General features: G+C 36.5%; 1 protein-coding gene across 5 annotated transcripts in view; it reads right to left on the minus strand.

The window, feature by feature from the left end:
• LOC142323005 (uncharacterized) overlaps nt 1-15,181 on the minus strand; it is a 381,529-nt gene that overhangs the window by 179,719 nt on the left and 186,629 nt on the right. Inside the window, exon 1 of one of the 5 annotated variants that reach the window (XM_075362102.1) lies at nt 9,964-10,570. The exons of 2 other annotated variants lie outside the window; for them this stretch is intronic. The gene's annotated coding sequence lies outside the window, so the exon portion shown is untranslated. Of the gene's footprint in view, nt 1-4,913; nt 5,169-9,959; nt 10,571-15,181 lie in introns of those variants that run through there. 2 more of the 5 variants (XM_075362101.1, XM_075362104.1) reach the window with 2 other exon arrangements.

Here is a 15,181-nt window from a genome sequence, read left to right on the forward strand (position 1 = left end):
TCGGAGTATTTCTGTAGAACAACTTGTCTAACAAAACTAGCAAAATTATTCCAGTTTGACTCGCTTCTTAGCATGTAGTCTATTGTTGTCTCTGGAGTTATACCTGTGAGTGCCCTACTATGTCTAAGTGTGTCCCACCTATTGCACTCAAAAAAGGTGTGCTCAGCATCATCTATCTCGTTGCAGTAGTTGCAAATTGGCTCTTCTCTCTTGCCTATTTTGTGCAGGTAGTTATTGAAGGAACCATGTCCTGTAAAAACTGCGATAGGTGATGATCAACTTCACCAAATCTTCTCGACAACCATGGCTTGATGCTGGGGATGAGGGTTCTCGTCCCTCGACCCACAGCTTCCTGCAACCACCTTTCCTGCCAGATATTATAAACGGCATCCCTGACCTCTTGTTCTGGCTTGCCTTGTGCCCTCTCCACCCTCTTTTTTGCGATTAGGTCAATAGGAGGTGTACCCGATAACACGCACAGGGCGGCATAGGACACTGTCCTGTATGCGGACACAACACCTAGGAGCACACACCTGTGCGTCCTCGCCAGTCTCTCTTTGTTGCACCTGATGGCGATAGAGCGCCACCAGGCCGGAACGGCATACATAAGCGAAGACACGACGGTGGTCGCCAGTAAACGGCGCTTTGAGGCCCGAGGGGCATTCTGCGATGACATAATGATGTTTAGACTTTTTATCATCCTTTCTGCCTTGTTGCATACATTGACTAAGTGCTCGGTGTATCTACCGTTTTTCTGGAGGATAATTCCTAAGTACTTGATGTTATTCGCTTCTTCTATAGCATGACCGTTGATGGAAATATTGAACGGTTCTAGCACTCTTCTACCCGTAAAGGCAATACACCGGCATTTTTCCGTAAACAGTTGCAGACCTCTGGACCTCAACCACTCCTGTATAGTGTCGATGGCCGCATACACCCTCTCCTGCACCTCCAAGACCGTCCTTCCCTCTACGAGGACTGCAAGGTCATCTGCATAAGCCAGGACCTGGACGCCGACAGGAAACTCCTTCTGAAGGAGTTCATCTATAATCACCAGCCACAACAACGGCCCCAAAACAGAGCCCTGCGGAACTCCACCGTGCATTTGAAAATGTACTGTTTCTTCCTGTGCTTCCACCAGACATCCTCTGTTGGACAAGTAACATTCAATTTGCCTACGCAGGTACGGGCTGAGGCCCCTAGCCGCAATTGCGTCATTAATATGACCCCAACCAATAGCCCCGAACGCGTTTTTTATGTCTAGTGATAGCATCAGTGGAATTCTCCTGGTTCGCCAAGTGCCTCTCTTCACCTCGTCGGCCCATCCCGAAATTCGGCAGATAGCCTGCACGGTGGATCGCCCCCGCATAAACCCGTACTGGTTAGGACTGATTCCGGCTCCCTCTTCTAGTTCTTTGATGATGCGGCGAGCCAGCATCTTTTCTACTAGCTTCCCCATCATGTTAAGGAGGCTCAGGGGTCTATAGGTTATATCTTCCTCCGAAGAGGTGCCTTTAGGTAGGAATACCACTCTGGCCTCCTTCCAGCAGTCGGGGAAGTCTCCGTTCTCCATGCCATGGCTGGCAATCTCGAGCATCTCCCAGGGAGCCTTCTGAACCAGCCCCTTGATCACTGCCGCGGGAATCTTGTCCGGGCCAGGGCTCTTTTTGGTTGCCAAACTCCTCGCCGCAAGTTGCAGCTCTTCCATGGTGAATCTTCTATTGTCGCAAGGTGTGGATCTCACGATATCAGGCACTGTATGCGGGAACAACCTGGCTACCTCCCTTGCAACACTGGTCTTATTGAGGATAGGCATACGTCTCCCGAACTTTTTGGTCACAATACGATATGCCTGGCTCCAGGGATTGCTGTCAAGCTCTTCGCAGAGCCTGATCCAGCAATCCTTTTTACGTCTCTTAATAGCCTTATTGAGCGTTCTTCTTGCCTCGAGGTATCTATTGGCTGTTTCCTGGTACCCTTCTCTGTTATTTCTAAGAATACGTTGTTTCCTTCTCCTAAGGGACTGGAGCTCTTGTCTCATTGCTTCAATTTCAGCAGTCCACCAATACACGGAGCGCCTCCTTGTATTGTTAGCTGCCATTCTGTCCATTTCCTACTTTATTATATTAGATAAAGCCTCAGGTGATTGTTGATGTCCATCAGACAGTCTACTTGCAGTCCTGTTGACGATTTGCTCTATTTGTACTGATGAGAATCTCGGTGAGGGGGAGTGCACTTCACGCCTGAAATCTACGTCTTTCAGATCCAAGATAGAGGCGCGGTGATCGCTCGCTATATCTTCTGAGAGAACCACTGAGTTCTCTCAGAAGATATGGATGGTTCTGAGAGAACCATCCACTGGTACTGGTTCCTCCTCCACCTACAGTCCAGGATGGTGAGGTCAAGCACCGACCGATGACCTCTCGCTACGTACGTGGGCGTATCGTCATTAATGCAGATGCAGCCGGCAGTTTTCAGGAGATCGGCAAGGATCTGTCCCCTCCTGTTGGTGTGTCGACTGCCAGCCGCCACCATTTTGCTGTTAAAATCACCCAACATTACGATCCTCTTGGTTGAATTGGTAATCACACCTTGTAAAGTGTCGATGAAGTTAGTAAAGTCCGCGATCGCAATGTTGGGCGAAATGTACACACCCACGAATAGAGTTGTTTCGGTCTCAACAGACACCACGGCACTACCTCTAAACTTGAAATTCCATTGTATACTATGACTTACGTCCATAATGGCAACATCTCCCGACATATCAACAGTCCATCCAAGTTTGGCAGCTTCATATTTATTGGGTTCGGTGACCACAAGGAGGTCTACGTTCTTGTCTGCAACAACACGGCTAATTAAGTCGTGAGCGAGAATACTCCTATTGGCATTCGCTAACATAGTCCTAATCATGCAATTTTTTCTTACATTGCCATGCTCCAGTCCTGTGTTCACCGCTCTTACAATCGAGGCATTGCTTAGGTTCAAGACAATCCGCTATCTTGTGACCTCTGCTACCGCAGTTGAAGCACAAATCGAGCCTATCTGGGCCTTTACATTCGTGCCTTCTATGGCCCGTGCCCCAACAACGGTAGCACCTGTCTTCATCTTCCCGGATGTACGCCCGGCAACTAATCCATCCGATTCTTATTCTTTCCTCGACCAGTTTGCATGCCGCTCTGTAAGAGGTCATGACTGTAATATTTTGGGTCTCGCCAAAACCTTTCCTCATGGATGTTATCTTGACTTCCTCGCTAGAACCCACGCGATTTATAATGGCAGCCATAACCTCTTGCTCTGTTGTGTCATGCTCGACATCTCGGATGTGCACAACAGTTCTCCTTCCAGCCCTGCTTTTTATATCAACGTGAAGGTCAGCAGCCTTGTCCCTCAGGATAGATGTAAATTGTTCCGCTTTCTCTGCACCCTGTATCCTAACGTGGAGCTCCTCGTAACGGCCCTTTTGCAATGAGATGACGTTATTTGCCTCCTCGCTGGTGACAGCATCCTTCATGGACCGGAGGAGCTCCGCGTACGTTTTTCCTTCCGCCTTAACAATCACTGTTCGGCTTTGCTCCGCCGGTGGAGTAGCCTTCTTTATCGGGATTTGATTATTACCGATGTGCCTGGTCCCACCATCCCCTTATAGAGTTAACACATATACAGGTGTTTCCCTTGCTCTGAAGATATAGGATATGATCTTCTTGGCAAAATTTCCCATACTGCCCGAAGGCAGTATGTACGCTGAATTTGGTAACTGTATAGCTATCTTTTTGAACGCCTTCAATAAACAAGAAAGGGTTTCCTTTTCCGGGGCTCCCGAGTCATAATGTATCTTAAATTTCTTCTTCTTTTCTTCAACGGTTTGGTCTCCTATTAGAGTTATTTCGTATTTTATGATGTCACCAGCTGCGAGTTTGTTACCCATATCCTGCTCACCTACTCTCCTTAAATCTCTAAGAGTACAAGTGTCTTTGACTTCAGGTGGAAGGTCAGTGACCAACTTTAGCTTGCCCCTAAGTGAGTTAGGCCACCTTTTAGGGAGGAGCTCAATGAGTTCTTCATCACTCAAATCGCTGGTCAAAATATACTCCATGTAAACGTCACCCGCAATAGAGTCCGTTTGGGTAGCTTGGGAAGTCTTTGTGTCTGGAGAGGACAGCTCGGAAAGCGCATTCAGTCCCTCGTATACTCGCCTTAGATCCTGTTCATGGGTCGCAATGTACTTATTCAAACCTGGGCCTAAATGCTGTTTCAACGATATCAGTATCAGACCCAATTGGTATGCTAGACTGCTCACTGTATCGGGTGCCTCTTCTTCCTCCTCAGAAGATCCTTGACGGAGCCTCTTCTTCCCTTTTAGATCGGATTTCTTGACCGTCGCCGATTTTGTCATGCTGCTGCTACTTTGGGCGGATGTCCCATCCATAGGGAGTGAACCACGTCTTCGCATGATATAGTACTGTACTCAGGGGGGCCGTCCCAAGTTCTACGAGTACCCACTCGGGGGAGGGGCCCCAAAAAAAAAAAATTTGGTGGGGGGTTGAGGGGGTAAGAAAAATGTATGTGACCGAAAATGGGGTCAAAAAATTTCGGGGGGTGTGGGGGTAGGGGGTTAGGGAAGGTTTTGGGACGAATTCATGTCCAGGTAGGAAGGAAATCGAGTGGGTAGTTCTCGAGATATTAGTAGAAATGTAATTCCCTATTAAAACAGCTCTGAGGACTTAGAAAAAATCTCTACTAGTACGACGGTAATACGAGAGAATAATTACAAGTCCTTGTTTACTACAATAAACACGCCTGAATGAGCCTGTATATTAACTTAGAAAAATTTCGCTAAGAAATATTATAATATTATACTATTATAACCTCAATAGTATATAATGAAACAATCTAAAAAAGTATCTTCTACTTACTCTTCTGAATTGCATGTGAACTCAGTTTATACTTCTTCACTATTGATAACTTAAATCACTTCAACACCTTATAAAAAGTAAATTATAGCTATTTTAATTCACTGAATAGTTTGAAAACTAAAAAAAACACTAATAAAAAAGTAATTCCGTGTCCAAAACTCTTGAAATTTTCAGATCTAGTCCATTAACCATAACACTTTAACATCCAATTAACAAATCAATGAAAATACCGAAAAAACCTATCAAAAAAGCGACAAAACGCGGAGCAATAATAAGACGTCCTCACAGTATGAGTATCCAAACTCGACTAATATACTATACCTGCCGACCGGTTACAGTACACGTGGTTTCAGCAGGACAATGATACGGCTCATATAGCCAATAACGCTAGGACTTTCTTAGTGATTTCGAAGGGGTTGTGGCCCTCTCGATCTCCTAATTTTCTTGTCGGGGTACCTTAAGGATACCGCTTACAAAGCTCACTCTTTACGTCATTCCTGAATCGCAGAGCGAAATTGAATTATGTGTCAGTATACGAGTATTTTCTCAAATACTATCATTTATAACATAACAATTATATCATTTGTTTAAGGGCATGCAACATCGTATTCAATTATGTGAATCGCATAATGGAGGCCACTTTCAACAACTATTGCAACTTACTCATTTTCTCATAACGTTGCGTCATTTTTTGAACATTCTGAATTTTTTAAGTGAACTATGACTCGTGTAAAGTTATCTACAACGGTATTACTATGGCATTTATGAAATAAATAAATTCCTTAAAAGAAATTACTTTGTAAATAAGATACACTTTTGAGCATAGCGTGTACTCATTACTATTCCATACAGCGTTTGGCAGATACCAATGTAATATTAGGTTACAGTAATTAAGGAGATGCAATTAACATTATTATTAAAATACAGAGATAGCTGTGCCTTGCTTGTTCTTACTACAGACGTGTTCATGACAAAACAATTCAGTCGAGTAATTTATTAAAATGAAATTCTTGTTACGAAAAAGAAAAAGATGTTTAAAAATAAATTGATCCAGATAGAAGGATCTTCCCTTTCCTATGGGAGTAGGGAACAGATGACACATTTTTCATTTTCAACTGAATCCTGCATTAAGTTGACATTGAGAATTATATTGATTCTGCATGTCTCTTTCGACTAAATTTATAAAAATCCAGTAAATAAGTCGTAAAAAGAACATGTATATATATATATATATTCTACAAATATAAATAAATAATAATAAGCTTTATTCAAATAACAGTCTTCAGTTTTCATATAATTAAATTGATAGTCCAGGGGATATCTGTTTTAAAAATGGACATATTTGGACTTTTTCTGTATGATTGTCAATTTTTGCTTTAGTGTATCCGGAATATCATCAGAAATAATTATTTCGTTATACGCCACCTGAAAAACTGTGCTTAAATTTTTATTAAACAAAATGTATAAGAACTGCAAAAATATCTCTTATTTTTCAACTATTTTTCTAGCTAACTCCATAACTGTTATTTTTAGAGAAAAGATCGGGAAAGAAAGAAGTCCACTTATTAAATTCTACACTCAGTATCATCGGTTGCAAATCAAAAATACGTTATTATTGATGCAAAAAGAGCAAAAAGTGGGGAAAAAAGAAGATTATTTGTGAATTTTTTTCGAGTACGTGTATTATAAATAGGACCATCAGATTTTGCCTCAAAGAACTTTTTGATGTGATAAAGCAACACTCAAATTTTAAAAAAATCGGTCTGACAATTTTTGCACAAACAAAATTCGATTTTTCTTGATACTTGAAAATTTAATCACATATAAAAGAGAACTCAATCTTTTAAATGCATTGTGAAAAATCTAAATCATTTAATTAGGAGAGCCTCGGAAATTTTTCAAACATTCTTGCAATTTTAACAAACTTTTTTTTAAGCTAAAAATTCAAATATCATACTGGCAAACGGAAATTAATGCTATTAATTTATCTACAATAATCTATTGCAATAGTTGCACAACTTACTTTTAAGTTGTGTTTTTTTAAGTTGTAGGACTTTCCCGTCACGCGGCTAAAGCCGCGTTCTGGAAAGTCCTACAACTGTGAACTGTTTCTGATGCATACATACATATTAATTTAAAATATTTATCATTTTATTTACATACAATATTTTTATTTATTTTATTCAATGATTATAGTTAAAGCGTGTGGGCATGGCGTATTTAATTTGCACGCGGGTGGTGGTACTAGCGGCGATGATCGGAACTAACTAAAGTAATGTAATTTCACAACTTACATAGAACAAATTTTGCTTGTTCGGTTGGCAGATTGGTGTAGCGGTGAGGCTTAACGCACCAGGTACCTAATAAACTGGGCAATCGAGTTCGAGACCGAGCTAGACTGATTTACTTTTTTATGCTTTAAATGTTATTCATTTATTTAATTTTATCGCTAATCTGTGACGTCATCACACACCAGTAGTTTAGAAAAGTTTTTTTTGGTGGAGATGCGATTTGGCAAACATTGTTATTTTTTAATTGTCCACAAATGTGCTTTATAAGAAATATGAACTTAATTAGGCGATATCTAACGATACTGAGAGTAATCTTATTCTTAAACCTCATACCCTTGATCTTTTAATTTTAAAATTTAATGGTATCAACGCCCCATACATAGAAGTAATTTGAACAAGTTTGGTCAAAATCGGCCCAGTAGTTTTGGAGATATAAAGTTATTTAGCGGCTACCACCGAACGCGCGTGCGTACGTGCGAACATTAACATCCGGAAAATTTCCATCTGGTTTTTTAGATTCCTTAGATGTCAAAAGTCAAGATCCGATGAAATCCACACAAGCCCAAATTGGACTGATTACAATACTTTCCCTTCAACAGCTACAGCGGTATCTAGACGGGAAAGTAAAATTTTTTTAAATCCTTTCCAAACAAAAAAATAAATCTAAATCTAAATGCGCTTGTCAATTGCTGAACAGTCATCATAATCAGAAAATACTTGTAATACTTTTATTTTACTTATTGATTTTCATCTTTTTTATACGCAGAAGCAGAAATACATTTTCCGTATTGTTATATAAGTATTGCATGTTTATTAATTATTTTTGGGTGAACTCATCTAATCCGATTATGTATGAAATTCAAAATATTCAATCGAAAAGATAAAACTGAAAATTAGTAATTCATGAAAAAATCTCTAAGCGTAGTTGGATAAATTTATATTTTATAGATCTTTCTCTTATCTCTTTCATCGGACCGGTCAAGTATGGTCTAAGTCCTGTGTGTTTTTGATTGAAAATAAATCGAGTAACGATGTGGGTTATTTGGTCGATTAAATCTTACGTAAGTTTCATAAGAAAGCTATCTATTTTAATCGGTACCATGATTCGACTTCCTGAATATTTCGACATATATTCGTGTTTCACATCCCCCAGACCCCAAAATCACCGTCAGTTCAAAAGTTTATTATATATATATATATATATATATATATTTCACTTTCTTGTGGACACGATTACTGCAGTAATTTTGTGCTAATCATTTTCAAATTAATACATAAAATTTAATGACCCAAAATCTCGGTCGAGGTTGTTAATGGACAAAATCGGACCATGGGGGTGGAAATTGGGGGGGGGGGGGTTATCGAAAAAATAAAATATCGCTATAACTTTCTTATTAAGTAAAATATCGAATTCGTTTAAAGTACATACTTGTTGGGTAAAATTAACAAAAATAAAATGACAAATAGCTCGTTTTTTCCAAAAGAAATTGACTATTTTAACACAAATAAACTGCATATAGGCTAATAATATGAAAATCTGCAATTTAACAAAGCCTGAAAACAAAAGAACGTAAATCATCTTTTTTACAATCATATATACATAACATCAATAAATATAGTGTAATTGGAAAACTGTTGCATTACTGACATATTCTGTAATAATAAAGATTAACAATGAACAAATGTCATTAACTTAGAAATATAAACTACAATAATTCTTATTATGGGCACTGGCATTTTCTGATTTATGAACATCTTCATACTTATCATTAAATAATTAAAACTTGCATTCTAGTTTGTTATAGAAATAAGGCCACGATAATATTCAAGTATAAAAAGAAAGTTAATTACAATATAATCAATTACATCCAAATTTCATGCAGTTAATATTATTCTACATGTTTTATTCATATAAAATAGGCATAAAGCTAAAAAATGTATTTAAATTTAACAACATACTAGGTTTTGAAAAATATGTTATCTCTATAGTAAAAATTCACAACACAATTGTCGGTGACACAACTAAATCGCATACAGAGCTTCTAAAAGCAAGATACATAATTCTGAATTTTCGACTTTTAGTGGTGCCATCTCTTAGTTACAAAATGCAATGAGACTGAACATCATCGCAGAAATTCATAAACAATACACAAAAATGTGACAACCACTGCACCGTTTTAAAATTGTGCGTTAATGTAAATTATGTATATATTAACATATTGAAGAACAGTAATAAATCAGACAGTCTTTATTTTCATTTTCATATGCACAATGTTGACGTGAAAACATGAGCTCAATTTAACACCAGTACATAATTTTCAGCTATTTTGCATAACTATAAGATCAACTGACTTTTAAACAAAGACTTTTAATGAACAACCAGAATATTACTAATAATAGTTATTCAATGACCTTGTCACTACATTTTGGCCATTAATAGCAATAATGCTTAAGTGATTTACTGATGATCATTTAAATAATTATAATTGAAATGATATCTCAAATAATGGAAAAGTACTGTACAATTTACAAAAACATAAGCATACGATAAATTAAAAATGTATAAAACTAATAAATCATTCTAAAATTTACTTATTTAAAAAACATTATTTCATATACATCGTATAATACCAGATAAATAATAATTTGAGTAATCAATACATATGGTAATTCATTTCACAATTAATAATTTTAATTGACCTTAATCACACATTATTTTTGTAAAAAATGAACTCGTGAATTAAAGTGCACATACATACATACAGCTTATCCTTGACGTAATCTACAGTGGTGTATCAGAAAATACAGAGATAACACTTTGTTACTAGAAATTGAATAATACGGAGCATCACAAATTTGTAATAACCAGTTTGGAAAGATCCTGCTTCGATAAATTTGACTGGTTTGTAGTAACTGACCACTTTCAACACTAGACATTATCTACTGAATTAAAAATTAACTTATCAAAGAAACGAGGAAAAACAATCATAGAAATCTGTGAAATCACGAAACACTGAGGAGTACAACTAGACGATATAGCGACCAAGTATTAACACACAAAACGAGAGAGAAAACGTGACTTATTCTCAGTAGCTAACTTCTGTAAGATCGAAATAAGTATAGGTCCAATATTGATTGTGTAACACATAAAAACAACGTTTCTAGTACAAACACGTTTATGAATGCACAAAAGCAACGAATATAACCACACTATACGAGAGAGAGAGAGAAACGGGAGCGAGTCGCAAGCGTCCAGACACCTTGGAAATTTTTCCTGCACTATACGAGAGAGAGAGAGAAGCGAGAGCGAATCGCAGGCTGGTCCTCCGGGCCGGAGGACCAGCCTGTGCATCCACACATCGTGAAAGTCTGTCCTGCACTAACAAAAAAAAGTGGCGCGATGAGAAGAGGGGGAAACAAACTAGGCAATGGACAGAAGAGAGTGTGTGTTGACAACAAGAGTTAGTGTGCAAGTATTGAGAAGTGTGAGAACGATTAGAGAAACGTGTGGAATTTGGGAACGAAGACAAAACAAAAATAATTTACAAGCAAGCAGACCATTAAAGAATTACGTAAGACTGATAAAATAATTTCTGAATACGCACAAGTTGAAGAATGACATCAAGGCAGACAAAGAGAATTAGACTTCTAGGAACTATGAAAATATTAAAATTGAAAATAACGAAAAACAGTTAAGACTAATAGCAATAAATAATGCGTGATAGAAATACGCTTACACTATTAAGATGACGCAACAGTCAGTCAGACCGGAGCCGAAAGAGTTGATAACGAAAACAACAAGCCAAAACAACTTATTCTAAAAGTACACATATGATAAGCCCTACGAAAGAGCAAAATAAATTTACCAAGCCTGTAATAACTACAAGACTCAACCGTAACCTTGAATTTATTGGAATAAAAGCTACTTTACGCATTGGCGTAAACACTACTATTCTTTGGATAAGGGCCTAAAGCTTGTGTAGGTAAAGTTTTTTTTTATCACCAATTACTGGCCCAGGGGGTGGAAAAAATGGAGTTTCGAAAACAAAAAAGTCATACCTCCCTTAACAGACAGCATCGAATCTGTTTAAAGTGGTCTTTAGTCTTCTAAACATTACCTAAAACCTTTGTCTGAAACAATTATTGACCAAAATATTGTTGGAATTATAAGATGATGGGGCTTGTCGTATGCTATATATGTAACTCTATATATGCTATGTAACTGCTATATATGTATGCTATATAACTCTTTTCACATGAAACCATTGTCGTATTGAGAAAATTTGAAGTTTCTTAAATTTAATGTGGAAATATTTTTTATCCCCTACTTAGCACCGATGAAATCTACTTCCCCCTTCCGGCATGCCGAAAGGGATTTTTTTCTATAGTGATCCCATTTTAATGCGGGACACTGTTCTTACCCTACAGCAAATTTTACAGGATGATTTCAGGAAGACACGAAACACTATTAAGAATACTATTTAAAAATACGTTGTGATACATTTCGTTTATCACATCGCTTTCGTTGAGATCTAGCATTTAAATGGTTCGCGAATAATATTAACTCGGTATAAATTTGTTTAGACATAGAGTTGTATACTGAAAAAATTTCTTTGTATTAAAATGTAAAAGAAACTTCCTGTAGTAGAAAAATGATCAAATGAAAGTTTATGGTTGACTGAATGTGATTTGATTACATTCTTTACAAAGCTGAAGATGGAATTGTCCAAAGAGTTTCATTTAGAATTTATAAAAACGTCTTATATTGAAATTCAAAAGAAACTTTATGTAACAGTCAAATCATCGAATGAAAGTTTAATCCAAAACGTAATGTAGATCATAAAGTTATACTTGCTATTAAATAATGTTTTTTGTAAAAAATATAATGATTGCTTCCTTTGAAAATAAATTCGGAGAAAATTTTTGTTTTGAAAAAGCGGCGTGGTTGTATACGTGAACAATAAGAAAACAATCAGAAAAAGTTTCTGGAATGCGATAAAAACACCTTTTTTTCCATTGGAACACCCAGTTTTCCATTGATTTTACGCTTTAAAATAATTTTAATACAAGAAAGATTTGAAGATATGCGTGAATATATATATATATTCTTTTTTATAAAGAGAATATTTAAGAGGAATAAAAAAAAAACTACTCCATGAATCGCAACTAAATTTCTACTCATGTTTCTTGGCATAGGTGAGAATGTTTTTGGATATATTTCATGCCAAAAAAAAAAGTAGAATATATATATATAATCTACATTTTTATTTTATTTTTAAGAAACTTGCCGATTGAAGCACAAACTTTAATGAATTGTGAGTGTCTATCACTGTGTGAACTGGTTTTGAACTGAATGATTACACTGGTCAACATGATTTTTGTCTCACTAGTAATAGGTGTGCATAGTGATGTTTTTTTTTATCCTGTTTTCAAATATGTATTTTAAATTTCTCCATCACCTACATTTTATTGTCAATTTAATTTTTTAAATTATTTTAAAACGTTTTTCATCCATTTGTCCATTGTCAAGTAAAAGCTCCTAGAGCATTGTCAATATGATAAAACCAAATGAGCTAACTCAAAGGGTAGCAACTACCCTTTCAGCAGATCCAGACGTGTATAGACATGTACAAGCGTGATCTAGTATAGCACACATTCATCAGAACAATGCCAGTTGTGAGATAGTAGTGAACCAGTAAATACGTCACGTGATTGCTTTGTGTGTCTTAATTATTGTGTGTTGCATATTTTCAACTTTATTTCTTTTAATTAGTCGTTAGTTACAAAATGCCTAAATTTTTTTAAAATCATCCTAACAATTTTTGTTACGAACGTGGTGAAGTGACGCACAAGTCCCAAAGGCGAAAACTTATTCCGTTAGTAAAAACGTGTTATGCACTTTATTTTGGGTATAAAGTCGGGGACCAAACAAGAGTCTGGGCCCACATATCTGTTTTTTATAGTGTTATAGGCTTCTCATTGCGTGCATAAATGTCACAATCCACATGCCATTTGTTATCCCTATGATTTAGAGGGAACTCAAAGATCACTCTTCTGACTGTTTTTTCCCGCTTAACAAACATTAATGGAATTACGACAAAATCAAAACATAGAGTGGTGAACCCTAACTTGCAATCTGCAATGACACCAATTCCACACTGCGAAGAATCGCCCATACCAAAGCATCCAGAACATGTGACATTAGGTTAAGAGAGCTCAGAATCTGATGGAAGTAAGAAAGAAAAAGAAACAGATTCGGGTGATACAACATTTGAACAAAGCAGTTCATCTGAGCCTCATCTACTGACTCAAGAAAATCTTAACAAACTCATACGAGATTTAAATTTATCCAAAATACAATCTGAATAACTTGCTTCCTGGCTAAAAGGATGGAATCTTCTTCAAAAGAATACAAAGATATGTACTTATTGTAATGATAAGTACATATTTAAAGACTATTTTTTTGAAGAAAAGGCTTATTGTTTTGTAATGACATTTCTTCTCTTATAGAGACACTTTGTAATGAACATAACCCAACAGAATTGCGCTTGTTCATTGATTCTTCTAAAGCTAGTTTAATAGCTAAGCTGCTGCATAATATCAATAAATTCCATTAGTACCTGCGGCTCACTCTGCTAGTATGAAAGAAACATATGAAAACTTTAAATTTATATTGGAAATGCTTCAATATGCAGTGTATGAATGGAATAATTAAAGTGATTTGAAGATAATTGTACTTATTCGTGGTCTTCACCTTGCTTACACAAAGTACTGTTTTTTTTTTGGTTTTTTTTTGTGTGAATGGGAGAGTAGGGACATAATAAACCATTTTATTAGACAAAAATGGCCTAAACGCAAATCATTCATTTATGACCTGAAGTATGTGAAACATAACCTATTGTGTAATCCTCAAAATGGTTATCTACCTCCGTTACATATCAAACTAGGATTAATGAAGAATTTTGTCAAGGCCATGGACAATACTCCTGGTTTCATGTACTTAAAACAGAGGTTTCCTAAAAATTAGTGATGCAAAATTTAAAGAAGGAATATTTGTGGGTCCACAAATACGATCACTAACGCACGATGAAAAGTTTGAGGAACTATTGAATCCACTGGAGAAAGCAGCTTGGCAAACATTCAAAAATGTTACGCAGAATGTTTTGGGAAATCGAAAGGCGGAAAATTATCGTGATATTATCAACAATTTATAAAAATTTTGGTTGTAATATGTCCTTGAAAATACACTTCCTGCAATCGCACGTAGATTTCTTCCCGTAAAACCTTGACGCCGTGAGCGTTGAGCACGGGGAACACCTTCATCAGGAGATTTCAGCTATGAAAAAGAGGTATCATGACAAATGGAATCCTAATATTCTCGCCGATAATTGTTGGACCATCAAGAGGGATCTTCCACAGGCGACGTATATCAGAAAATCGTCATTTTTTACTTTCTACGTGAGTCAAATGTTTGAATATTGTGTAGTTAAGAATGCAGAAAGTATTAAATTTTTTGAAATTATATATACCTTTTTCTCGAAAACCTTGCGCGCGGGGAAAAGCCAATATAATATTTGAATTCAAGAGAAAAAATACTATCAGAATCACATATGTTTCTTCGAGACACAAAACAAAATTCTTTTTTTTTCCCAGTGTTATTAATATCACAAAACCAATTTCTAGATTTTTTGAGTTTCATTCCAAGTTTCAAGGGTTAAAGTTGATTTTTTAATTATTTTATGAAACACTATTATCTTTTTAATTTCTTTGTAAGAAATGTAGAAATCAACATGATTTTTGGTGAGTGAAATCTTGATGTCAATAAACTAGTTTCTAGATTTTTGAAATTCGATCTTAAAAGGGGTCGAAGAAAGGTAAAAAAATTATCGAACAATGATTGTAAATTTTCCTAATTCCGATTATGGTAAACCAGATATTCAGTAGATTTATTCTAGCAAATACTCTTGATATAAATAT

This window comes from Lycorma delicatula, chromosome 4 (genome assembly GCF_047948215.1).
Source record: "Lycorma delicatula isolate Av1 chromosome 4, ASM4794821v1, whole genome shotgun sequence".
Classification (NCBI taxonomy): domain Eukaryota; kingdom Metazoa; phylum Arthropoda; class Insecta; order Hemiptera; family Fulgoridae; genus Lycorma; species Lycorma delicatula.